The sequence below is a fragment of the Chiroxiphia lanceolata genome, chromosome 12 (assembly GCF_009829145.1).
Source record: "Chiroxiphia lanceolata isolate bChiLan1 chromosome 12, bChiLan1.pri, whole genome shotgun sequence".
NCBI lineage: Eukaryota > Metazoa > Chordata > Aves > Passeriformes > Pipridae > Chiroxiphia > Chiroxiphia lanceolata.
Window position 1 is genome coordinate 4875689 of NC_045648.1, and position 25907 is coordinate 4901595.

At 39.0% G+C, this 25907-nt stretch overlaps 1 long non-coding RNA gene across 1 annotated transcript in view; it reads left to right on the top strand.

Annotated features, from left to right (window-relative positions):
• The first annotated feature begins 1877 nt into the window (after nt 1-1877).
• LOC116792883 overlaps nt 1878-25907 on the top strand; it is a 47284-nt gene continuing 23254 nt past the window's right edge. The window contains exon 1 of the long non-coding RNA XR_004359292.1: nt 1878-2039. This is a non-coding gene — a long non-coding RNA (uncharacterized LOC116792883). The remainder of the gene's footprint in view (nt 2040-25907) is intronic.

Below are 25907 nucleotides of genomic sequence, written 5' to 3' on the forward strand. Positions count from 1 at the left end.
TTAAAATATCTTCAAGCATTTTACATGCTAGGTAGAATACACTGTTATATCAAAGCAATTCCTGTGTTTCATAGTTTAAATCAGAGCTGGAAGAACAAGGCTGGAGTGATCGATTTCTTTTCAGGGATAGTGACTGAAAGAACAGTTGACATTTCATAGGTTTTTTAGTGCCTAAAATAGTGTGTTTTCAATCTCCGAAGGCTTATTTTTCTTTCTAAAGATGGCGTGGGGCCTGGGGGACCCACTTAAAGTTTCTTGCCATACTTGGCCAAGAAACACAAAGTGTTGGTGAAGTATAAACACAGGGCCCTTTTTCTTTGACCCATTCTGCAGTGTGATGGGATAGTGTTGTTAGTTTATGCGAGAGAAAATAGCATAGGCTTTCTGAAAAAAAAAAAAAGTGGAATTGGATTAAGGCCTTTGTGCAAGCCTCAATGCTGAGGGGAATTAGCAATAGTTGTAGGCACTTAAAGGAGCTCTCATGCTGAAGCTTATCCCAGATTTTACACAATAAACATTTGAATATCAACAGTGTTTTGCAACTTGCAGCACTAATGTATAAACTTCTTCCTTTTGAAACTCCCAAATCCCTCCAAACGTTCGCAATACCCTCTACATAAACATGTAGGGCCTATAGTGGAAAACACCCAGTCAGGGATGTAAGTCTGATTTTTTTATTTCTTTCTTTTTCATCCCTGGAATCTAAAATGAGATCTAGTACCATTAGCTGGTTTAAGCACTTCAGAAGTTCTGTATTTTAACCAACTTTCTCCCCTCCAGCCTTAGTTTCCATTTAAAAGACAAAGATGTCAATGAGACATGAGCTTGATTTGGGTATCCTAATATTACATATTTCATGCTACAATAAAAAGGCACTACAAAACCTTTGAAGTGGTTCATTAAAATACTGATCTATCCCTCTTATCAGTATGTTCGTAGCATATTTTTTTTGAGCTCAGCTAACAAGCTTAAACCACACTACAACACGAACATGTGGGACAAGCATTCAATTCCCTTCCTTTAAACTCATCTGCAGGTGAGCAGGACTCAGAATAACTAGGAAAAGCTGGACTCCTGGCTGCTGGGGCTCTATTAACATCCATGAAGCTGGTGTCATTAGCTTAAAGTCAAGCTTGGCAGTTAATGATAGACAGAGTTTTGTAATATTAGGTGTATCAAATTCACACTGACTACAGCTGGGAAAAAGATCCGTCTTTTCCAGATAGTGATCAGCTAGATTTGCAGTTGACATGACATTTCTACTGGCTTTTCTAGATGAGACTTAATTTTGGTATCCTGTTTAAAGGATGAGAGCCGATTCAGGAACAAATTACTTCCACGCTCTTGGTGTGAGCCCCAAGTAAATCTTCTCAATACAGTATCTAATTATAAAAGATTCCCCCCCAATTCCCTTTTTAACTCCTGTTAGGTGGGTATGCATGTAATCAATTTTACAGCTTTGTATCTGTAGCTGTCCACTAAAAGATGGAACAAAGAAATAAGCCCATGGTGAAATAGCAGGGTGGGAAAAACTTGGAGATCATTTTTTGTTACAGTGTTTGTTTTGTGCTTGAAAGGACTGCGATAAGAAACTCATTGCATTAAGAAAAAATGAAGACATTACTGCCCTGTCCAGCTCTGAAGCATGTTGAAGCAGTTTGCCTATTGAATTTGATACAATGATGTATAGATGAATAAAGTTATCTCTAGTATTGAATGGGACGGTGTCAGTGGGAGGGTAAAAAGGGAGGAACTTGGAATCTGAAAAGAATACTTCCCCCCCCCCCTCTCTTTTTAAGAACTTGAAGGTCAGGGTCCAGCTGCCGTAAAAGGCTAGAGGACAAACAAAATGCTGCACAGGCCCAAATAAAGACAACTATAGACACATAGCAGAGGTTTCCTGCTTCAAGTAGCTATTATATTAACCTACACTTTAGGCAAAGAGCATTTTAGGTTTCACACTGATGAAAACATAGGATGAGCAGAAGCATCAGTAAAAGTTGCATCTTTAATGAAAGAGATGAAACAGGCCAGCAAAGGTAGGAAACCATTTTTTAAAAGAGGAAATTATATTGAATCTAGTTTGCTTAAAACTCTAATTATTTTGATTGAGATATGCCAGTAATCTTGCTTTTCACGTCTTTACATCCAACCAGGAGCTATTCTAAAAGATCCGTTGCCTAGCACACGCAAGGCCTATAACACACACAGAAAGAAATAGTCTTGAAATTTGAGGTAGTATATCAAAATATATACTTGAACTCAGTGTTCATTCATCCATGTTTATAAATTGGTAATATTCTGATAATCTATCGTTCATATTATGGTCTGGAAAACAAGGAAGAATAGTGAAGTAGTCAGAAGGGTTAATATCACTGATGAGAGGGGAAAACTGCATTAAAACATCAACTTGAGCTGCATTTTGTCATTCATGCTCAGAGCTGCTTATTGTTGTCTTGTAATTATTCTAAATTTAAATGTCTCCCCATAAGATGAAAGAATGGCTAGTATCTTTTTTTTATAAAGAATAAAAACTACTAGCCTGTCCTGTTCAGCAGGGGGGAGGAGAGGGCTGGATAGCTTTGTCTGAGTTTGTTTGGTTTTTTTAAAACAAAAAAGAAACAGTGGAGTTGGAATAGTCTCATTATGTCAATTTTTTAACATACATAAGTATATATATACACATGTAACTTCAGATGATCATTATAAAAACCAACCCAATTCACTGTATTACTATTTTTCCAGCACTGGTTGGTTTTAATTGTTTGGCAGCTTTGCTACTTGTTTTTTTTTATTAGTGGCATAAAATTCTAAAAAATTATTCAAAGGAATTCAACTGTTTGATTTAGCATATACACTTTGCAATAAAGAGATCTACTGTTGCCACATAATCAAATAAGCTCCAAGTTAACTTCTAAAGTAGATATTTAATCATATATGTTGGCAGAAAGGGAAAGGCAGAAACAAAAAGAATCTTCTGTTTAAAAAAAAAAAAAAGTATTTTCACCTTCTGAGAAAAATGTTTTAAGAAAGAAAAGCTGCAAATAAAGGTCAAAGTGAAAAGAAAAAAGATGCAACAGTTAAGCCTTAAAAACACTGTTTCCAGGCTAATGTATGTTGCAGATCATTAGCTGAATGCATTATCTAATGGGCATAAATGATAGCCCTCGTTTTGAAGTTTCTCTTTCATCTGCAGTCAAACTTGGAGTTTGATCCAATCTATATAGATAAATCTAGGGATTAATCTAGAGGTTTAAATGGTTTAGCCAAAGGTTGGTCCAGCTTTATAATAATGACAGCTGATTTGTGTTACTTTCCACTGAGATTCCTTTTTTTTGGATGACCCCCCCTACATATTGCATCTTGCAATTAGACTGTTGACAACTCTATTATGCTGACAGCAGAGGTAGAGCTACGCAGGGAATTATACAGCATGTTGTGCTGTAAATGTTACTCACAGATGTCTTAAGAGGCAGTAGTTTGTCCCATGTGCTCCTATCTCTGCTGCAGTGCATCTCTAGTTGCAGTTGTTCAAGTCAGAATTGGTGGCATGCTGAGTCTAATGCAACTCTTACCAACAACTTTCTGAGATTAGGAGCCTGTCAGGATGATGTCAATGGAGGTTTAAGAAGTGCTTTCTGAAGTTGTTCTGAGTTAATAATTAATGGGTATCTCCCTTTGATAGTTCTTTTATATTTGGATGCAGCTGGCTGGAAATAACCACAAAGGGAAACTGATTTTATTTGTCATTAATTTTGACTTTACTTAGCAAATTATCCTGTGTCCCACCATCACAGCTTCACTAATCTGGCTGTGCTATAATGTGAAGATGAAATCTTTGATTAACAAAACAGATTAATCAGTTTCTAGGGTGTTTTGGGGTGAGATGCATGTACATACATCTCCTCCCAAGTAGTTTTCCAGTACATGCTTAGAGATGTGTTAAGTGCTAAAAGCTGTCGAGCAATCAGAATGTTTTTGATGTAGGCTGCGTCTTCTTGGATAAATGAGTGTTTTGCCAACTAAAGCAGAAACATTTTGTCTGCACACGAGGTGAAAATTGGGCACTGCATGCTGGAATATACAGGTTTAGGGCTCAAACTCGTAGTTTATACTCAAAAATCAGCTTTACCACTGAAACTAATCCGAGCTAATTTCCAGTATTACTATTCTGCTACAATAATGCCCACAGATGCTAAATGCTGCCTAGATATATGCCAAGACTATGCCCTACCTTAAATAATTGCTATTTTACATTGATTTATTTTCCAGTACTTGAAATATGTGCATATGTATCCTACCTACGCATTCCAACTCTGGCACAAGAGTAAATTCACACATATTGACCTTAATTTCCCTACAAGGAAAGATGCTCCAAGATTCAGCCCTTTATGAGATCTCTGTAGTGCCACGAAAATACAGTTAAATTACTTCGTAAAATACTTTTGTCAGACTGACCTAGTCTAGTATAACTACTTCATGAAAGAAATTAGGGAAACAGAACCAGTTAAAAGAGGACAGAAGAATGCCTTATTCTGGGTATTCAGAGATTTTGTCACTGTTTGAATGTTTCCAGCTACAAATAATAATTAATAGATTAATCTTATACCCTTAAATTAAAAATTTTACAGTTCAGGTGAGAAAAAAAAAATCAAGAGATGCATTCAAATGCATTTGTGCTATTTTCATATGAAAAAACCAGTAGTTAAGCATATTTTGTTATTACCACAGGTTAAGAATCAAAGCAAAACGTAGTAGTTAACTAACAGGTCTCTCACTCTCCTGGGTGACCTACCCAGTGTAGATGAAATCCTATTTGGACAGAACACTCTACTAGTCAGATAATGAAGAAGCAAGTTTACTGTACTGATTTTTAGAGAACACTTTTGTAAGTAGTATGAATAGACCATGTTACCTATTTTCTAATTATTAGATATTTTCCATCCTGTGAAACAAGTTTTGAGTGTTCGTAACAAACACATAATACAAACTTTTCCAGTAAGATCAAGAAATAAAAAAAGGAAGTATTTTTATTAGTTGCTATCTATGTGGACACACTGTAGAGGCAATAAATATATATTTTGGTCCCAGGTTTGTAATGCAGTATATGGATTTGGTTATAAAAGTAGGTATCACCTGTAAGTAGCTCTGAAAAACTTCAATACCAGCAGAGATATGACTCCCCCCTACCACCAGCGTGCACCTCAAATACATTTGAGTGTTTGAACATATTTTTGAACTATGAAGGACACCCTTAAGAGATAAGAGAAGCTTGACCACCATGTCACAGTTCTCACTGATCATCCAGAATTGAAAGGAGTTTTTACTCTCTCTCCACCTTCCCAAACCCAGCTTAAAAATTGTTTTAAAAAGTTGACAGGCATCAGCAAGGAAGCTGAAGGTACACCAAGGTCTCCAGATTTTTTTTTTTTAATATCCTTACCTGTTTAGACAGATTAAGTCAGGAAAAGATGCTGTTTCAGTCATCCTGAGCATTTGATTACTATTTGAGCTGGGTTTGATATTTGTCGGTAATATGCAAGTAGGACAAACTTGCTAAATCTTGCTGAGGGAACTCTAACAGCTTTTGTTTAACTCAGTAACAAATAAACACATACCTCTGCCTGTGTTTATATACGTAGATGCATATGTTTATCAATAAAACACACAAAATACACCGAACTGCATTCAAGCATAAGTCATTATCCGCCGCATTCTCTCTTCCATTTAAAAAAAGGACAAAGATATCAGGGAATTGTAAGGATTTTTGTTAACGTGTACTCTATAAAACTATCTGATTGAAACAGTATATTCTCCTGAGAAACTTTAAATTGGGTGTTCTAGAAAGCACTCCAATTTTAAGATAACTACAGATAACAGATTTTTGAAAGGCAGCATTATAAAAGCAAAGCTTATAATATTTCAGTGCCTACCGCGGAACTGCACAGCAGTAATTTCTCCATGACTTGTTACTACTTTAATTGCATTTTGAAGTTTGATATTAAGAGAAGACTTTCGTGTTTAGTTTACTGTAATGTTCAATTTTAGCTCAGTGTTGTGCTTTTTAAATGCAGACAAAAATTACTGAATAAATATTCCTAAATAAATAACTCCATTAGATCCAAACGGTTGCAGGAAAAGCATTCTTTGGGGCTGTCTATGCCTTCCCTTCATATTTTTCTGATATAAATAAATATTTTGAGCAAGTTCCGCAAAAGAGATGTAAACACTTCAGATAAATGCACAGCTCATGAAGCACATAGCTAAATATAAGACTTATCTAGTGTTTCTTTTAAGAAAATAAAATATCCCCAGCAGCAAAATACTTTAAATTATTTAAATATGTAACCATTTAAAAATAAATAGCAATGTCCTACATACAAAATATTCAGTTCCAGACTGAAAATATTTGGTTTCTAATACAAGCAAATATCTTGACAAGTGATTTTATACTAAAAAAAAAAAAGACTAATATTTCCTGCTGTGTTAGCTCTGTTTCACTGATGTGGTTAAATAGATTTTTAACATTCACCACTTCTTAAAGGTGCACAGAACCAGGGTGATGACAAGATATCTGTGTCATGGTAAATTGAGAAATAATTATTCTATTCTTTGATTTATTACATCAGCTGTAAAGTATCTAAATCGAACTGGGCACTGCAACCTCTGCACATGTGAACACTTCTCCTTATGTTATTTGTCTCATAGTCTATTCAAATGGGTTAATTACTCACGGGTGTAAAGAGGAACAAAATTTGGACCTTAACTCTCTGCTTTACCCTTAAATCTTTATTAGCCTCTGTCTACAAGACTGTACCTGTGTGGTAAAGAAAGGAGTAAATTACACAGTTGCTCCAGTGTAATTGTTTTAAGCGTTTTGAGCTTGAAATAAAAGCTGTGTTAATAAATGCACAGTTGAAAGCTTCGCTTTCTATAGCACCCAGACGCTTGTTTGCATTTGATGAAAATTATTAATACTAACACCAAAACGGTTTTGAAACCATTTATATGGAATACATACCTACCTCTTTGGTTAGAATCAGTGATCCATTAAGGCTTTTCTTGCTTTTTTCCAAGCTGTGAGCATACTGCGTATTTAAGTGTGTGTAAGAGGGAAGGTGGGGGGTAGGTTTAGCTGAATAAAAGATTGCTTGATATCTTGAAGTCCTTTGAAGAGTTTTATAGGCTTATAAAGCCCAGTGTGAATGAATGACATTTTTTCCCCCCCTTTACTTTTACATATGGAAGTTTGTTAACCTGCGTTTCAATTAGGGAATAATTATTAATTATACTAATTACAGGTTTAATGAAAACCACATACTTTGCAAAAAAAAAGTTAAGCTTAGGGCTGAAATTGTAGCTGCAGACAGTGACGCTGCAATAAAGGCTGAAGCAACACTTACACTTCGGGAGTTTTACATATGTGAATACATTTCTTTAATAAAACAAAGCACTAAAGTAACTTTTTATATGAAAAATCCACAGAGAACATACATCCAATAAATTATTATTTCAAACAACCCTGGTTTTTTTTTTCCACCAAGAGTAATAACCGTTTACTTTGTTTTAAAGCTAAAACTCCACTAAACTCAATAGAATCCTTTAAAAAAAAAAAACTATCTCATTTACTTATTTAACTATCTACACAAAAAAAAAAAAAAAACCACAAGAACAAATCACAAGCTATCAACTGCTAGAAATTGTAATACTTTATTTTGACAAAAGAAAGCACTGCCTACATTATTTTAATCTCACAATCATAGTTACCCTAAAAAGTCAAGAAACTTCGATCTGGCGCTGCAATTTTGCCCCGAGCAACCCCCATGATCGTATTTCTCTTCACAGTATTTAAATTCCAAACAGAAGAAGCTTTAAAATGAAACCTCTTCATTTTTTAATGTCTATTTTTATTTTAATATGCCATTAATTATACTTTCAAATAAACTTTTCAGAATGGTCTAGCATGGGATATTGCTCCTCCCTGGGAAAAGGCACCCGCAGAAAGTTTGAGAAATATACGTGAATGAGAAGCTGGTTATTTACATTTTTTACACATACAGAAAAAGACTAACAAATCATGTTGTTTACTAGAAATCAGTCAGATTTTAATCTAGTGTCAGTTTTAACTAAGGATACAAAGTAACGTGACCAAAGATCATTATTTAAAAAACTTAAAGTGTCATTGCTGCTCATTCATTTTTTCATAGCGTATTTTGAAACCACCTGAACCTTCAGTGTTAAATATTACAGATATAAAGTTTAAAAAAAAAAATCTTAGCCCATTTTTTTCTGGTTTTCACTCCAGTTTTCCATTGTCTCCTGGATTTAGTTAAGCAAGTGTTTTAAAGCACTGGAAACTGTTTCCATCACGTTATTACACCACAACTGAGACATATTTGCATAATGAAAAATAATTATGTAGATAATATCAATAAGTATGATTAAAACCATCTATTTGGGGAGGGGGGTTGAGTGAGAAGATGTAACTAATATTTATAAATTACCATTGTAAAATTAATAATGTTAAACACGTTTTTAAAATAGCATGGAAAGCAGACAGCAATTGTTTTATTTTAAGCCTCTTTTTATAATATTGTTGTTGCATTTTCCACAATTAACTGGAAACTTAATCCATCAAAAGTACGTACAATTAAATCAACTATACAGAGATGAAATTACTTTTCATATTTCTCTTCCCATGCAGAGAGAGAATTCCAAAATTAAAGTAAATTAACTTGGTTATTGAAATCCACTTGCAATCTTGATTTTAGACTTAAACAATATTTTAGCAAATACTTAAACAGGCAATTACTGTTTATATGGTAAACAGAAAACTGCTTGGAGTTTTAGATGAACTAGATTCACTAATATTGACAAGTAAATAACTATTTGGACCTGGAATCATACTTAATTACTATAGTCAACAGTATTCGTTACTGAATGCAGCATACAGCTTATATTAAAGTATAAACATTATATATTTACATATTTGTAATTTGTCCATTTTTCCTAATAAGATAAATTAGAAAAGATGAAAAATGTAGTAGATATTTTAAATGCTGGTACTAGAAAATGCAAGTGTTAATCAATTCAGCAAACTAAGATGCACAAACCCAGATCTTTTCCTTTCCCACAAAAGAAAAATACTAATTATGTTCCAGTCCTGCAATCTGACCAAAATCTTTGTAACAGTCTGCCTGAATTCAGTAGGGCTCAGACCAGGATCCTCAACAGGCTCAAAGAATTTCTTTCCTCTTAATTTGAGCTATTATCAAATTAAACTTGACTTGCTGCCAAAATTACTTGAATTTTCAGAGATCGGTTTCATTTTTTTTCTTCTATAATCTATTTTTGGATTAATAATAATAACTGATATCACTGCCTGAACATCACTGACATTGAACAGCATGAGAAGATGTGTCTGTTCTAGGGTTAGAGCCCTGCTTTTCATTGTACATTAAGGCTCTGTAGGAAGCAAATCTCTGAGAGGCTGCACTTATAGAAACTCCCTTTTGAGTAGTTTTGGGCACACTGAGGCTTCTTTCTTTCCTGCCCCTCTGCAGGAGTATTGGTGCCTACTTTGACCAGGATGCTTTCCCCAAATGCTCAATAACAGCCCCCACACAGAGATGTCCCTGCCAGCTTTAGCCCATGGTGCAACTGCCACCAACTCAACAGTGGCACAGACAGACTTTTAGCCTGAAATACAAACTCTGATGGGTCTGGACAAGCAGCTGCCACACGCATCACACCAGAGCTGTGACATGTAGCTCACAGGTCAGCAAGACCACAATGAAAGCAGACAGGTGAAAAACAGCCAGCAGCAACTTTTGGCATGGACCTGTCAAAGATCCACTTGCTGAGGCTCCTTGGGAAGTCCCAGCAACATTATGGCTTCTCTACTGGGGGTCTAAAAAGCCTCCTGTGAGCATTAGGAAGTGCAGAGGACCCACAAGATCTCCAACAGTCCACTGGAAAAAAGCAGTCCCGTTTTCTTACAAAATATGAGTTTATGTGCAAGAGGAAAGAAGAAATGGTCCAAGTGTCCAGAAAACACTCACTGCACATCTCTAATTTCTACTTCAGGGTCTTTAACAACTTTTGCAATAAGCCCTAGTTTTATAGCCATTCCCAGAAAATTTGGGCTTCACCTCTAAAATGGAAAATGCTTTTAGATCCTCTAGTTATAAAATTTCCACAGCAGATCCTACAATGGATAACTCAGACCTGGTCAAAAGGGCTTGAGGAGCCCTGAATTCTACCTGCCTGACCAAGGATCTCCTTTCCACCTTTGCAAAGAGCACTGCAAAGGGAAACAACGATACACAGACACTGCTCAAAGCACACCAAAAGCAAAGCAATGTGGCTCCACAGGCTGCTCTCAGGTTGAGAAGGTAGATTTTCCTTTCCAGTTGCCCTATATGAATAATATGGATTTTACCGCACAGGGGGAACTGACAGTAATCAATATATCCAAATTATTGTATTAGTAACACAACATTTCACAGCCACTGAGAGCTGGAGAGGAAACAACAGAAAAAGGTCACACCAAGGCTTACACTCAAGCCCTGTACTTCTCTGTATTCAGGCATAATTCCTCTGAAATCAATGGGAATTTGCCTGAGTAAGGAGTAGGGTTCACTCGGTGATAACCCTGGAGTTAAAATATCTATTGCTTCACTACAGACCATTTCAAGGACTAGGTCTGATTATTCTCCCTCAGCAATGGGAAAAGCTATGCTCTCACATTTCAAAATCAGGGGTGGGCTGAGAGGGTTGCCAAGTCTCCTCCAGCATCATGGCACCTCATTGTTAATACTCTTCAGAAGCCCCTTATTTCCATTTACATGAGTTCATTAGGATTACACAGGTGACTGATGTTCTATGCTAAGTGTCTCCGTGATTGCACAAAGTGCCATATTAACAAAAATCAAAATAAAAATGGTTTGTCAAACGCCACGCAAAATGCTGCCGAAAGCTTCATGGGCAACTGTTTTAGCCTCCATATGCCTGCACACTATGAGTCAATCTTTAATTACATGATCATATAGAAAACTCCAGCCTCGGTGGCAGGAGCTCTACAACATTACAAGCAACAAAACCCAAGGGAAGGAGCACACAGAGCTGCTGCTTCCCACTGCCTCTGCATTGCTAACACCGCGCCAGTATCAGCCTGATCTCAATTCTTGTTATTCTCAAGTTTCTAATGGAGGAGAGGGGCTTGTTTCAAGACTCAGGAATGCAAAAGTAGCTCAAAACTTATCTTTACATCACCAAAGCCCAACTACCTCTGAATTTTGGGTCAGGCCCATCTTGGACATTTTCTGGCTGGATTACTGCTGTCCTCCTTTCCACCCTAAGAACATGAAGTCTGCCCCTATAACAGTGTCCACTTGCAGTTTCTCCTACAAAAATCCTAAAAGCCAGAGGCAAAACACTCAAGGAAAATGGTAAGATTGGCAGAAACCAGAAATAAAATAAAAGCACACAAAAAACATGGGGTTCAGTACATGTTGGGGATGTTTTTTCTTTTTCTCCCCTCCTGCACTTTACAGCCCTGCCAAGCAGCATGTGCCAAGCCAGTGACAATGGCCAGTCCCTGGGTGGAGCTGGGACCCCCAACCCCAGGAAGGGAGCAGCCTTAGGGTGACCAAGAATGTCCCAGCAGGCAGAGACAGTTCATCCCTCCAGGAGCCCATGACTGCAACTCCCTGTCAAGGCTAGTCCTTTCCCCTCCCTTCCACAGTTCTTCGTGGGGTGAAGCCTGATGCTCTTTTCCAAGGCAATGACCAAAGTGTCCCAGGTAAACCAATTTAACCAGGAGAACACACCAGAGAAATTAAAGCTGTCTGTACATTACACTCCGTGCACCTCATTTGTGTTGAATACCTATTGAGCCAAGCAAAATACAAGTATCCAACTGATTCCTACCTGATCCTAACACATATGCCTGTATGCACTTCTACCCCAGAAGCAGTCCTAGCTACTTCACCAGGAAAATAAAAAAAAAAGACAAATTAGCTCATATTAAGCTTTAAAACTGGGCCATTTCTTCCTCTACATAATTCGCTGATTGATTCCTGATTTGGGGCTCTTTGAGAATTTTGCACGCGAGGCACTTGTGTGGCAGGCAAAGTGTCAGTGAGTCTCAGGTGGATTTCTGGACAAGGGAATAATATGATATCATGGTGTCTGCTCAGTGCCCTCTCCATGCACAATAGCCCTGAGTGGCAGCGCATGGTAAGCGGATGAGGCTGTAAGACGTATATGATCTGATGAGCCTGGCTAAGCTGGGGGAGTCTCCTCTACTCGGCTAAATTAAAAACCTCCCTGCAATTTCAGTCCTAATCACCCCCTCTGATGCTGTAATTGATGATGGTCAGTTAACTCCTTCACTCCCCAAGGCCATTTATCAGAACCTGGAGAACTGTGCATTAACCGGTGCTTCACAATTTAAATCCGTTGAATTTAATGGGAGGTCCTGGAAATTTTAGTTTAATAGTGATATGAAGTATACAGGAAGTCACAGCATAAATGTGTGGGACTGGCAGGACTTTGGATACTTTAGATCCATAATGCCCCACTCCCAAGTGGTACAAGCTGTCTTTAAGCCTGGTTTGTGGAAAAAAATCTCTCCTCTTCAGCGGCACTGAGACAGCCATTGGCTTCTCTGCCACTCTCCTCCCTGTGGCTGGCACAGGCAAGGAGCCAGCAGCATTATTACACCCTTGCACCTCCCAGCTGGTAAAATGGCCCTTTGCAGCCTTTACCAGTTGGTGCAAGCTGCTCTAACTTGTGTTGAGAAACCAAACCAGGAAAGAAACTCCTATTTGCATTTTCAGCCTGATTCCAGACACAGCCCCTGTATGCTCCACACACAGGCTTATTGTTGGCTCCTACACAACATGCTCCAAACTTAATAACGAAGGTGTGACTAGAGCTGTTAAAACAATCCTGGAGCTAAGTAACATCTTTCCATTCCACCTCCTATTTATGAAGGTTTTTAGGGAATTGTCTGTACAATGCATTGTTCTTCTCTTGCAGAATTCACTGACTCATGCCAAGAAGGCAAAAAAAAAAAAAAACTAAGATGTGATATATGTTTATACTCTACTGAATAAGAGGCTTTGCAGCATTGGGAAATCTATAGCATGAATTATTCTAATTGATTTATAATAGACAGTGATGCCTAAGGACTCTATATTCTGACTATTGTGCTTTCATGACAGGGTTGATGTACAAGCTGCACCATATTCTGTAACCACAGCAATGCCCATATACCCGCTTTAGAATTACAGCCTATTACTACACTTTAGAAAAGAGCAAGAAGCTTGTCTTTGTTACATTTTTAAGGTTATTATTTTTAAGGTTGTCTTGAAAGACTCAGATCTCAATACAACTGATATTTAATATAGCTCCAGTATCAACATCCAGCCATTGACCCTAGATTTTTAAGTCTCTCCTTCCATATTCAAGCACCAGCAACCACTGGAGCCTATTCTTACTTTTAGTTCTGTTGTGTTGCTTTGCTTCCTTTCCTGCGTAGGGAATAGGCTGCAGAGTCTCAATAGTGTGAACCTACTTAGTTTACAAATCCCAGCACTGCTATTCTGTAAATAGGAAACCATCTGGCTCAGTAGACACCTGGACATCAAGAGATGAGTCACCTCAGAGAAGGCAAGGCAGAAACCCCTCTTTGTGGGCTCAGTAGCAGCAGTTCAAGGCTGCCCCCTAAGATGTTTCAAGACTACTTTACACAGTGATTAACACCTGACTGGTGGTCGAAGGACAAGAAAATGGAGTAAACTGATAGACCTTCCCACCCAAGGCACCAGTCCTTCTTACCTGCCTGCAGAGGATAGTTATTATTCTAGACACTTTGACAAATGAAAGCATTGATTCCAGGCAGCCGTTCCTACTCAGATCCCCAATTCATCTTGTAAAAAATGCAATATTCTCATAACACTACATCATTGACCAATATTAAAAAGAAAAAATATTACTTTTCACTTTTGTGGATGTATAAGAAGGACTAAGTCCTGGCTGGTTCCCAACAGCCTCTGATGAAGTCCAACTCTAAGGCAACTGACTGAAGACACAGAAAGAGGCAAAAAAATAGGTTTTTATTAGAGTTCATCTCCCTTGCTGCTGTTACTTTTCAAAGGGATAATTTCCCAGGCCCCCAAAGCAACCACATCATCCCTGTTCCAATACTGCCTGCAGTGTTTGACTAATGCGGCACGATACCAAAGTTCATATTAAATGAGGATACAACAATTTAGTCTCTAACAGACAACAAAACAACTGGCCCTAAAGTTCTTCCAGCACAACCAGGATCCACATGGCACTGAAAGGTGGAGTGTCTGCCAGCCAGTAAATGAATTTAATTAGGCAGTGGAGTGCCTGGTCTCATATGGCTGGAACCGCTGAGTGTAGGTGTGTGTGCACATGCACTCCCGACACATTAGCAGAACCCAGCCAAACTGCTAAAGAATCCATCAGTTTTTCCTGCAGCAATTAAGCTAAACAGACCACTCTGACCATGCCAGTAGGATATCTACTGGACTTGATTTTTTGTGAAATTACTTAAGGTTTGAAAGGGAAGACCTGAAAAGAGACATCTGCACGAAGACACCCCAGTTCTGATTTCTATACGATTTGTTGTGTACTGCACAATGTTTTCCTCACTGAAAAGCCATTGAGACAGGAGAGAATTAAGACTGGCAATGAAAAAATAATTTAAAGAGCATCGAAGAAAAACATCTGAAGATCAGACTGTTCCCTTTACAGGTCACGTTTCACAGCTTTGCTCAGAGAAAAAGCAATGCCTACAGTTATTACAGGAAACATGCCCAAGACATTGAGGACACTATTCTATTTACTGGGTCAGATACCTGTGTGCAGCTATGCTTCCCTACCCAAATGACATGCAAACTACTATGACTCAACGAAATGTGAAAGTTAATTTATTCACTTTTTTTAATATGTGCTTTTATATGTATTACTGACCGGCTTTCTGCACCTATGCAGGCAATACACCTAATAGAAATACAGCCAACATCAGAACCACCTATTTCCTTCTGCAACCCCTTTAGAAAGGCAAGGGCCACAAACCCAATTAACTGGCCACTGGGGATTTCCCTTAGAGAAGAAAGTACTCAGGGTACCCAGGGCTGACACCTTACCCCATTCCCCTTTTGTAGTCTGTGACAGGAATGAGTCTGTAGGTGACAGGCAGGACACACTGGCCATGTGGCTACAACACACTGTGTTACAGCTCTGGAGGTCCAAGAGATCTCCTAAAAGGACAACTGGAAGTCACAATAAGCTGGTGCAGCCCATCATACACGTGATGTTTTCCCCAAAGAGTTTGAGAAGATGGCAAGACAGCTCCACATTATCTTTAACCTTATTCCCAGTCAGTGCTTAGAGAGAAAACTAAATGAGACTCCATCTAGTCTGCTGGCCTTTGCTGGCCTTCTATTCCCACTTTCTTATTTGTAACAGTTCCATTGTAAATGAGTAAAGCATTAGAACATTAGCTTATATTGTACTGCAAAGCCTATTCCAGTAAACCTGTCAAAATTGGCATCATTAATAATAATACTTAGCACTTACATACTGCTTTACATTTTCAGAGCACCGTAGACATTAACTTAATTAACAAGTGACAGTTTCACAAGTAGAAGCTCTCTCTGCAGCACCAGCCTGCGTGCCTGAATTTCTCACAAAATCTCAAACTCTGCATTAATCCACTTGTCTTTCATCCCTCTGAAAAGATTATCTTCCTTTTTATTCACCTACTTTGGATATATACACCCATGCTTTTAAAAACCAAGCTATTAAAAATATTCAGGTGGAAGAACACTGACTTAACATAAGCTAATTGGAAAATCCACATTACCCTACTTTTCAGCCTAAATTACTCAAAAATCAGAGCTCTATAAAGCACATGTCTGGACAGAATAGGGCTCTAAATTGGTGTAAAGTGTACTTAATATTGATTGCTCTGCAATTTCCAAAACTGTTCAGAAACAGAGGGACATAATTAGGTTTTATTTGAATTTCTCCTTCAGGTTTAAAAAGAAAGATGGCAAAAAAAATCAATATGTTAGTCTAGCTACAGAAGTAAAGTAAGTGAAACCTCTGTCTCTAGCAATTTACATAGAAAATTCACTGGGGAGAATAGTGTTCAGTGCTTGGGGCCGTATTTCAGTGGACTGTAAAGCCCCTGCTAATTTCCAAAGCTGAAGTTCAGGTATGATGGTGTCACATCTAGCTTGTTTTCCACTTGTAGCCCACCAAGAAAAGCCATCACCCCAAGGACACCTGTGTACCAGACAGAAGTCCTTGCTTGGTCCACCCACACAATGAGGTAGAGACCCTTATTGCAGCTTTCATCACAAACCTTCAGCTTGCAAAGGTAGAACTTTATAATCTGCCCCAAAAAAACCCTCTCCCAAGACACTCATGAACATTATAACCCACAACCCATGTGGGTGATAGATGTGCTCACTGACAGGGTGAGCCACAAGGCCACTGCAAACACCACCACAACCCACAGCATCAGGCTCAAGGAGTCCAACAGAAAACACAACCCAAATGCTTATGCAAGAGAGCAAATAAATCACTGTTCAGACACAGCCAGCTTGAAACCACAGAGCTGTGTTGTCTCTGCCTCACCAGGACCACCAAAAACCCCATCTCCAACATCTGGGTGCCAGCCATCAGGGTTTAAACTCCCACCACCACTCACTACAAGTCATTTCCACAGCCAAAAACAACTGTCTCAAGGAAAGGAGCACCCAGAGCTGCTGCTGGCTTTGGGAAAACACTCAGCAACCCCAGGTTGCCCTCCCCGGAGCAGCCAGCAACCACCCTGACATATTCAGCCCCTCCCAGAACCAAGACATATCAGAGATTATAACAAAGTCTGGGTTACTCACACATCTGCTGTATCTTTCCACGGAGGGAACCAAATCTTGCAGGAAGGTCTCCTCCAAAATGCTTGTTGGAGAATGGTGGGAGGAGTTGAGCAACCCAGCCCTAACAAGCTCCTGCTGATGACCCACAGCTGTCTACAACTCTATGAGGGAGCACCACAACAACCCCTATGCAACTCATTACACCTCTTTTATGGCAGGGCAGGGTGGGGCCATGGCTAAAAACCTCCACACCCACCCAAATGGCAGCTGTGGAAGCAGGCAGGGGGTGTTCCTAATTGGTAATAGCCTTGTTGGGGAGGACTTCCACCACCCTGCAGAACCTTGCTGTGGGCACTCCCAGCTGCTGGAGTCAGGGGGTCTATGTGTTCATTGTCCAATTCGTGGCCATGATGGTTGCTTGAGAATATTAATGCCTAAAACTCTCCAAACACACGCAGGTGCTACCAGAAAAAAAAAGATGTTACATGTGCCTTTTCATTTTATACATTCCTGGAGCCCAATGTGGACTGAGAGGTCTCCATTCCCCCTTCCTACAAAGTGCCCAGACTGCACACTGGCATCGCTGAAAAGCAACCTCTCTATACAGCATAACTGCTGTGAGGATTTAGCCATGACACAAATATTAATTTATAGCATAATTGTTATATTGGGAAGTGATGTTGCTTTTCAGCTACTTCTTGTGTAAAAGGTAGCACTGTCCTGCTTGTGCTCGAAGTGTGACAGGCAGGAACTCGACAATACCAGAGAAACAGCTGTAAGCTTTTACTGGTTCTATTTCCCATGGAACACTCTCCACTGATGAAAATTAGCTTGCTCCACAAAAATGTGATGCAAACAGCAATACAGGCTGCTTCTTCCAATAAATCCTTTGCTTAAGGAGTGTGTCATAACATCTAAATGTCTGCTAAATTAATTGTTCATGACCCAAAGGCTCTTTGTTAGACTTCTAATGCTGGTAAGTTTGGCTGCAATATGTTTATGCCCAAACATGCACGCAGGAAAGCAACCAAACCAGCTTATTCAACCAGGACAATGGATTCTGAACCAACCCTCACTACCACACCAGTGCACAGTGCTAACAATAACTCAGAATTTCCCTTCCTCTCACAGACAATTCAAACACTGGCGATGGTCCCATCAGAGCATTTAATATCTTCTGTAAGCCTCTGTTTAGCAGGAAGATTACATCCCTGAGATTTCACAGTTCAAAAGTTTATACTGTCCTGGTCTATTTATAGACTGCTGACACTGCCTCTTCTAGAGTGCAGATATCCTGGGGAAAAAATAATAATAATCAGTTTGAACCAGTTTGAAACAGGGTTTTAAAAAGTTTGTTTTCTGTGGCCAGGACCAAATCTCAGTCCTGCATCAGAAGGTTTTCTTTGCTGGCCTAGGATTTGCAATTACATATTCTTCTGACCTTCCAATAAACTTGACACTTTGAAAAGAAAGTTAAAATTTAGAACTGGATAATCAGTACTAAAATCAACATATCCTTTGCTTGTAGTTAATAATTTTCTCAGGAGGAACAGGACTGGGTTTTGGGGGAAGAGAAATTAAGGAATCCACAGGCTAAAAATTACTTCTGCTGTAACAGAATGATCATGAATAGAATGACCATTTCAGCCTATACATCCATGATTTCTTTTGTATTTAGTTTTCACTTCCCATTGTACAACTTTTCTTTAGATCTTTCAGCACATAAATCTCTCAAGTTCTCTCTTGGTGCAGGACTGCTTTCAGAACACAAAATATATATTTTTATGTCATCTCCAGATATCCAGTTCCCGAGAGATAAGATGCAGGCCTCGGTCTAACCTCATTTACACAGATCAAAATCAGAACTCCATCCTGAGCAGAGTGGCACTGCTGTAAACCTGCCCTGCTTCGTACTTTTGGCAGTTTTGTGTGTGATGCTTTTAACACATCTCTGAGCCAACTGATTTGAATGTGTTCTTTAATTAAACCTCTCTTTTAAAAATCAGGTGGCACTCATGCTTGTGAAGATCTCTGCCCTGCCAGTGCTTTCAGGTCAATGTCCTTCACACACAGCTTCCATCCAGCCTGACCCTGCCCTGATCCGGGGTTGGCAGTGTCACGGTGATTTGCCTTTTCATTCCTCACTGCAAATGATCAGGTTACTACTGTGTGATAGTTGTACTGAAAAGGAAGAGGTAGAGAGAGGGAAAGTTTTTGGAACAAATCAAATCCTTCCAGTGATTCCACCACTTCCCTGGGCAGCCTGTCTCAGTGCTTAACAACTCTTTCAGGGAAGAAATCCTAATATCCAGCCTAAGCCTCCCCTGGTGCAACTTGAGACCAGTTCCTCTTGTCCTGTCACTTCTTAGCTGGGAGAAGAGACTGACCCCACCTGGCTACAACATCCTTTCAGGTAGTTGTAGAGGATGAGAATGTCCCCCCTGAGCCTTCTTTTCTGCAGGCTGAGCCCCCTCGGCTCCTGCAGCTGCTCCTCATCAGACTTGTCCTCCAGACCCTTCCCCAGCTCCATTCCCTTCTCCAGATCCTCAGTGTCTGTCTTGCAGTGAGAGGCCTAAAACTGAACACAGGATTCATCATCTTTCAGGGAGCAACTTCTCAATCTTTTCTGCTCTGTGTTTCCTTCAGGGCATCATGGGCTAGATGGGACAGAGGTAAGAGTGTGGCTTTTCTGTGGTGTAAGTAAGGATCCCAAACAGTGGAACAACATTATTCCTTTTCACAGTACTCCAGAGGTCATGAAGTATGTGCTTGAAGACATGTGAGCATTTCATCAGTTTGACCATTAGGTAGAGTTAAGCTCAAGTTTAGGCATTCTCTGTCCAAAGGGAATTCTAATTTGCAACCATGGCACCCAGATTCCAGCCAAATATCTTGCACCTTTACAGGATAATACAAATTTTTAATGCTCTTCCACTCCCTTTCCCTGAGGGGAATGATTTCTCCTGAAGAAATCACCTATGAGCTGCTTAGCCAGTGGATCTTCTGACAAGCTTTGCTCTCAAAGCAGCCCACGGCACCCTCGGTTCACCCTTCTCTCAGCTGACATGGCAGAAGCAGGGCAGGCACTTCTCCTGCTCAAACTGTGAGTAGTGAGCTGCTGCCCAAATCCTCCTCCTGGTCAGCCCAGTGGGACAGCTTTGGCACGGTGAGGCAGGGCTGTGCACAGGGAAGGGCCAGCCTGCAGTGGTTGGGAGCATTTTAATCACAGGCTGCAGTAAATATTTAATTATCGTGTGATTTCTTCTGTGCGAACCTCAAAGCGTTTCTCGATATCAATACTTGCTCTAGTTATGTGTAACCATCTTTCAACTTTAAGGAATATATTCAGGAGTGATAATAAATATTTCATAAAACTGTAACGAAAAGCTGTTTGTAGACTTTAGGTGACCTGCTGCTTATTCTGAGGTGAGAGGAAGTACTTCAAGAGTGTATTAATTTCAAATAATTTTAAAGAAGTCTTATATTTCTTGGATATCTTCTTTGCCCAGCTGAAAATCAAGGCCAAGATGACTCAGTCATTATACTGTAACGTGAATTCACTATCCTCCCTGCATACAACATACACAGCATGATTCAAGGTTAAGCATAGAATATCAAAAGACTCAGAGCATGGACAATTTTAATGGTAAAGGAACCTTGACTTTTAGTGATTATATTAGTTCAACTAAAATTGACCTTCAATATATGAAGATTTCATTTTCACAAATACATGGTATGACTGATGCCTTTATTAGGCTTACAAAAAAGTAATCAGAATTGAAGCTTTCAAGGCCACAGTCTCTTTTTTCACTTCAAGTTACAGATAACGGAAGGAAAGACACAGTTATGAGATCTTAAAAGCAAAACTAATCTTTTTTGTTTGTTTGTTTCTTAATAAAAGGCGATGGTATTACTATTTATCAGGTCCCCCTAGCTAACATTCCTGCTAAATAACAACATGCCACTTTCCAGCGTTATCACCGGAGTTGTTGCTTGTGCATATTTATCCAGTTAATGGGATGGATTTATTACAAGTATTGAATAATTTGGACCCAGCCTACCCTGATGTATTTTATGGCATGTGGTCAACACAGCTATTACGGCGTGGGTCTGCAACTGCTCTGTAAACTGGAGCATACAGTCATTAAAATGAATGAGCACAAGTGTTTGTTATGCTGTTTTTAATTATATGTTTATCTCTTTCTCTTTTATACTTCCATTTTATTTATACCACATGTGGTCACATATGGGCCATAGATGTCATCTGAGGAGGTTTAGGCAAACACCAGGCAACCATCTTACTTTGTTTAGAAGGGTATAACTTACCCCCTTACCTCCAGAAATCACAGGGCTATATATCTTAATTTATACACATATTTGTGATTTTTAGTGAAGTCCAGCATACAGAGCTGAGGGGAAAGGAGCAAATCTTCATCATGTGAAACACTGGTTTTGAGAGGGACTGTTTTAATGTTTATAGAATCATAAAATTGTTTAAGTTGGGAAAAACCTCTAACATCATTGAGTTCAACCGTTATCACAGGTTAAACATGGGTTTATTATTTAAATTAGATATCTACATTATGATTTGGAAGAAGAAGTTCCTTAATATCTTCTATGGAACAGAAAATCCTGGAGACTGAAACCCATCATACTGTTAGTTTAACAACTAATAGTTTAAAAATACAGTTTAAGGCACAAATTAATGGTACTTTCAGGGCTCAGTTCTGTTTTCTGCAAATTATGCCATGTGGAAATATCATTCCAAGTATCATTCCCTTGCACACTGATGAAAACTAGTCTGAAAAGATAGTACAGATGTTGGAGGACATGTCTGAAAGGACAGTTCTACCAAAGCTACCAATGGACAGGAATGCGCTGGAAACCAGATTCTGTGTTATGGTACAAGGAATCCAGAGGAATAAACCTGGTCTGCAGGACACTGGCATCCTGTTGGGTCTGTGGTTTATACCATGAAAACCTTTTGACTTATTATTTGGCTTATGGGTTTATTCTTCATGTGATTTTATTTGTGGAAATGGACCAGAAAAACCAAAAGGAGCCCACTTTCAGTGAGTTGTATATCCTTGAAATCTGCTTTCCATGAGTGTTAACATCAGGATACAGAATCATCTAAACTTTTATAAAAATCAAAGACATTGTTTTAATCCATATGCCTCCTTTGGACAGGTAGGAGTTGAAGAAAGTAATCTATGAATCTATGAAAATTTGTATATATACACTACTTTCTTCATTGGGTGAGCTATCAGTTGTATTCCCAACGTTGGCTGAAGGCCTATATCTTTCACATGACAGAATGTGAACAATTTATGCATTTAGCTAAATCTGCTTAACCTGGGTCAAACTACACCCATGTTGGAGCTCTGCCATCATAAGCAAAAAAGAATTATAGATCTGATGGTACATGTTCTGATGAAGGAGGAACAGTGACACTGGGCTGATCAACAGTTTAACAATGACACAAGTGGCTCCCTCTGAGGACAGGATCAGGTCTATTGAAATGATCAATTTAAGTTTTAAATTATACTTTTAATTATTTAAAATAGAACGTCGGCAGAGCTAGGAAAGAAAAAAATCCCTTTGTGTCAAACAGTAATTACATCTGACTTTTCCACCAAAAACTCTAAGTGCTCTAGTACAGCATTATAACTACTTAAAAGTAGAAGGTTCTTTCTTTTGTATAGTTCAGATTGTGCACTGAACTAGATAGCTTTGTTAGTGGGGCACACGACTCTTCGTTCCTGGGACCCTGCTTGAACTCTTTACTTAAGTGAATACACTGGTTTTGCTCAGTCATTAGTAGGCAGTTACTCATATCAAAATGCACTGCATTTAATTCAGGACAGTTGGCAGCCTCTGCACAAGTGAGACTCCAAAATGAGCCAGCATATAAAGGAGGGGAATGTCTTCAGCTTAGAGCTGGGGTTACCTCTAGGGCAAGGAGGGGATTTTCTCACTCCAGCTGTCTGCATCGGAACTGGTATTCAGTTCCTGCTACTCTGAGACCTGCAATCTTGTTGAGGGAAGGGAAAAAAAGTGGAAAAAAAATAAACAACCACTCAGATGCTCACTAGGAGAACAGAAAATTTTAAGTAACATACACACACAAAAAAAATTTGAAATATACCTGCTCATGCATCAATCACCTCCATTTCAGATGCGAAGCCAAACAGAGAGGATGAATGAGGGTTCAGCTCAGTTAGGGAGAGTGCAAAAATCAACAACACTAAAGCTACTTTTCAGGTTAGCATAATCTTCTGTCTGCAAACACTGTCTGGTTTATCTGATTTTTTTTTTTATTGGACAGCTGTGATCTTCTCCTTTCAAAACCTTGTCACTGCCGTTCAGCAGAAATGTAAGTGATATGATTAAGGAACATGGCATCTTGTATAATCGGTCGTAATCATTATCTAGGGGTTTCAGTAACATGACACATGCACAGCAACAGCAGCATCTGCTATGGACTGACAGATATCTCAAGCTCAGGATGATGGAAGCACACTCAGGGATTTGTAAACTTGTCTTGGCTAATGCCACTACCCTGATGTGAACCTGTTGTTGGCTATGCTGCTTAAAGGCCAAAGATTAAAAGTGTTTTTTAAAGTTCATCCTATCTCTCATGAACCTTCATCTCTGGCCGGTGTGGGATGCGTTACCTTGGCAGACCTTTCCCACTTTCACTGATAGGGTGGTACTTTTGGAAGTTAAGAGCAGAACTCTATTTTTGTAGCGTTTCTTCACCGCCCGTCAGGTTGATGTTTTACAAACACTCAATGCTGGATTAACTGTGTTTCCAGAGAAGTCAACAAAGTTGAATTGCATAGTATATACTCTGTAAGTTATAAACATGAGGGGATGGACTCCCCAGGGACACATGACTGTAACTTGAGTGAGCACTGCTGTGTCTTTGCTGCTTGCAAGAAGCTCTGTACCCTACGTAGAAGCTGAAGATCACTAGCCATGGCCATATTCTGGCCATCTGCTTCCTAAGGGAGATCTGATCTCTGTTTCTTCCTGAGCCTGCAGAGACTAAAATCCAATCTCTCACTTTCTGCATATGTTCCCCAACCACTGTGCTACTAAAGGTCTGGGAGAACTAGAGATGAGAGATGTTTTCCATGCCTCCTTGTTATAACTGAGTCACTGGAAGGCAAATGGCAGTGAGCCAGGAGGAGAACAAGCAAATGAGAATCATGCCAGAAATGGGATACATGCTTTTTTCTTCTTCTTCTTCTTTTTTTTTTTTTTTAATGTTTTTTGATTTGACAAAATTTAGAACAGCTGTAGACTGCATTAATTTACTCTGAGGTCTGAGAGATTGCCAAGGCCATGGTTAAGGACATCACTTTTGCACACCAACTGTGGAAATTCATCATTCCTCCGTGTCAACATCAGAGGATTAAGATTTGGGCACTGTTCCTTTATTGTGACTCCAATGTTTTGGTCACTTGTAGACAGGATCTTGTACTCAGCCTGCTCCATTCAACTTTTTGGAAGCATTACTACAGCTGTATTTCTGGTACAGTTACAAGCTACCAGCCAGTGGGCAGCGTGAAGTCAGGTTTTTTTCTTCTATGAAGCGAAACCCATTTTTATGCAAACATGGCAGTTTATAAAGATAAGGCCCATCTAGACAGGCTGCTGTAACAGTATCATTTATTTGCACCTGCCATATATCTCAGTTCCAGGAGTCTCAGTATGCAACATTCACATTTTACAGATCCAGAGTAACATTTAGGATTATTCACATGTATCCAACAATTATGAATAATGAATATATTGGGCAATCTTTAAACAGGTTAAATTCTTTGAAGTCATTTCATAAACATCAGCATATTATATATAATATATATTATATATCCATTCTACCTCAGAGCAGAACTACAGATCATGTTTCATCAAACCATGTTATCTAGGAATAACACAGCTGATGGTTTCAAAAGTATTTATTCCCACCTTACTTCTTTAAAGCTTTACGGATAAGGATTTTTCATAAGATTTTAGAACATTATGATTCCAATTTCCTTACTCTCACCGCGTAGGACTTTATTCCACAGATTATCTCCTTAGGTCAGCTTTTTTCGATTATGGGAATGGGCTGTGCTGATTTCTACCATTTGAGAATCTGGACCATGGAGTTCAAGAGGATGACTAATAGAGTCAGGAGCTCATCAAGTTCAGTGATGGCATCAGAATCTGATTCTGCTTGTGTTCAGGGACAAAGGATTGATAACTGATGAAAGGAGAGGCAATTAGTTAACCACATTTGTGAAGGAGACAAATACAGAATGCAAATGCACTTGCCTCTTTAAGGCTTCCTCTGCTATTACCTCATGGAACAAAAAAAGAAAAAAATCATTTTCCTTTATTCTCAAATACAAACATATTGAATGATTATTGTCTGAGTGCCAGGATGTAGGTATCAAAATTGACTCTTCCTTCTTGCTTTCTTGCAGGTCAAGGTTTGAAAGAAAAATGTGTGTATAGATAAAACAGCCACAGATCAGATGTAAAAATCCACCTGCTCCATTTATTAATGCAGTTCTGCATGTGAAAGTACAGTGTCAGGAATTAGGTAGCATATGAAAGTACAGCTAGATAAATTTAAACAGAATTTTGAATCAAGATACGTTTGGGAATACAAAACAGGGTGAGATTAAACATAATGTAATCAAAGGTAGAGAAAGGAATTTGACACAATGTGGCAATGATCAGAATTTCAGCTCTTAAAAATTGCATTTTTACTGAAGACTTTGCCACAGGTGAAGTTACAATAGCTGCTCCCACCCTCAGCACAGGCATAAGCAGGTGCTCCTGCCTTCTCTTTGCCTCTGAGACAAACACCTGCTAATATTAGCTACCTGCTCCCCGTCGCCACCAGAAGGAGCTTAGCAGATATTTCATTGGATTGTACAATAATGTGAAGTCTTGTCTAATCTTATTTGGCACATTACCCATTGG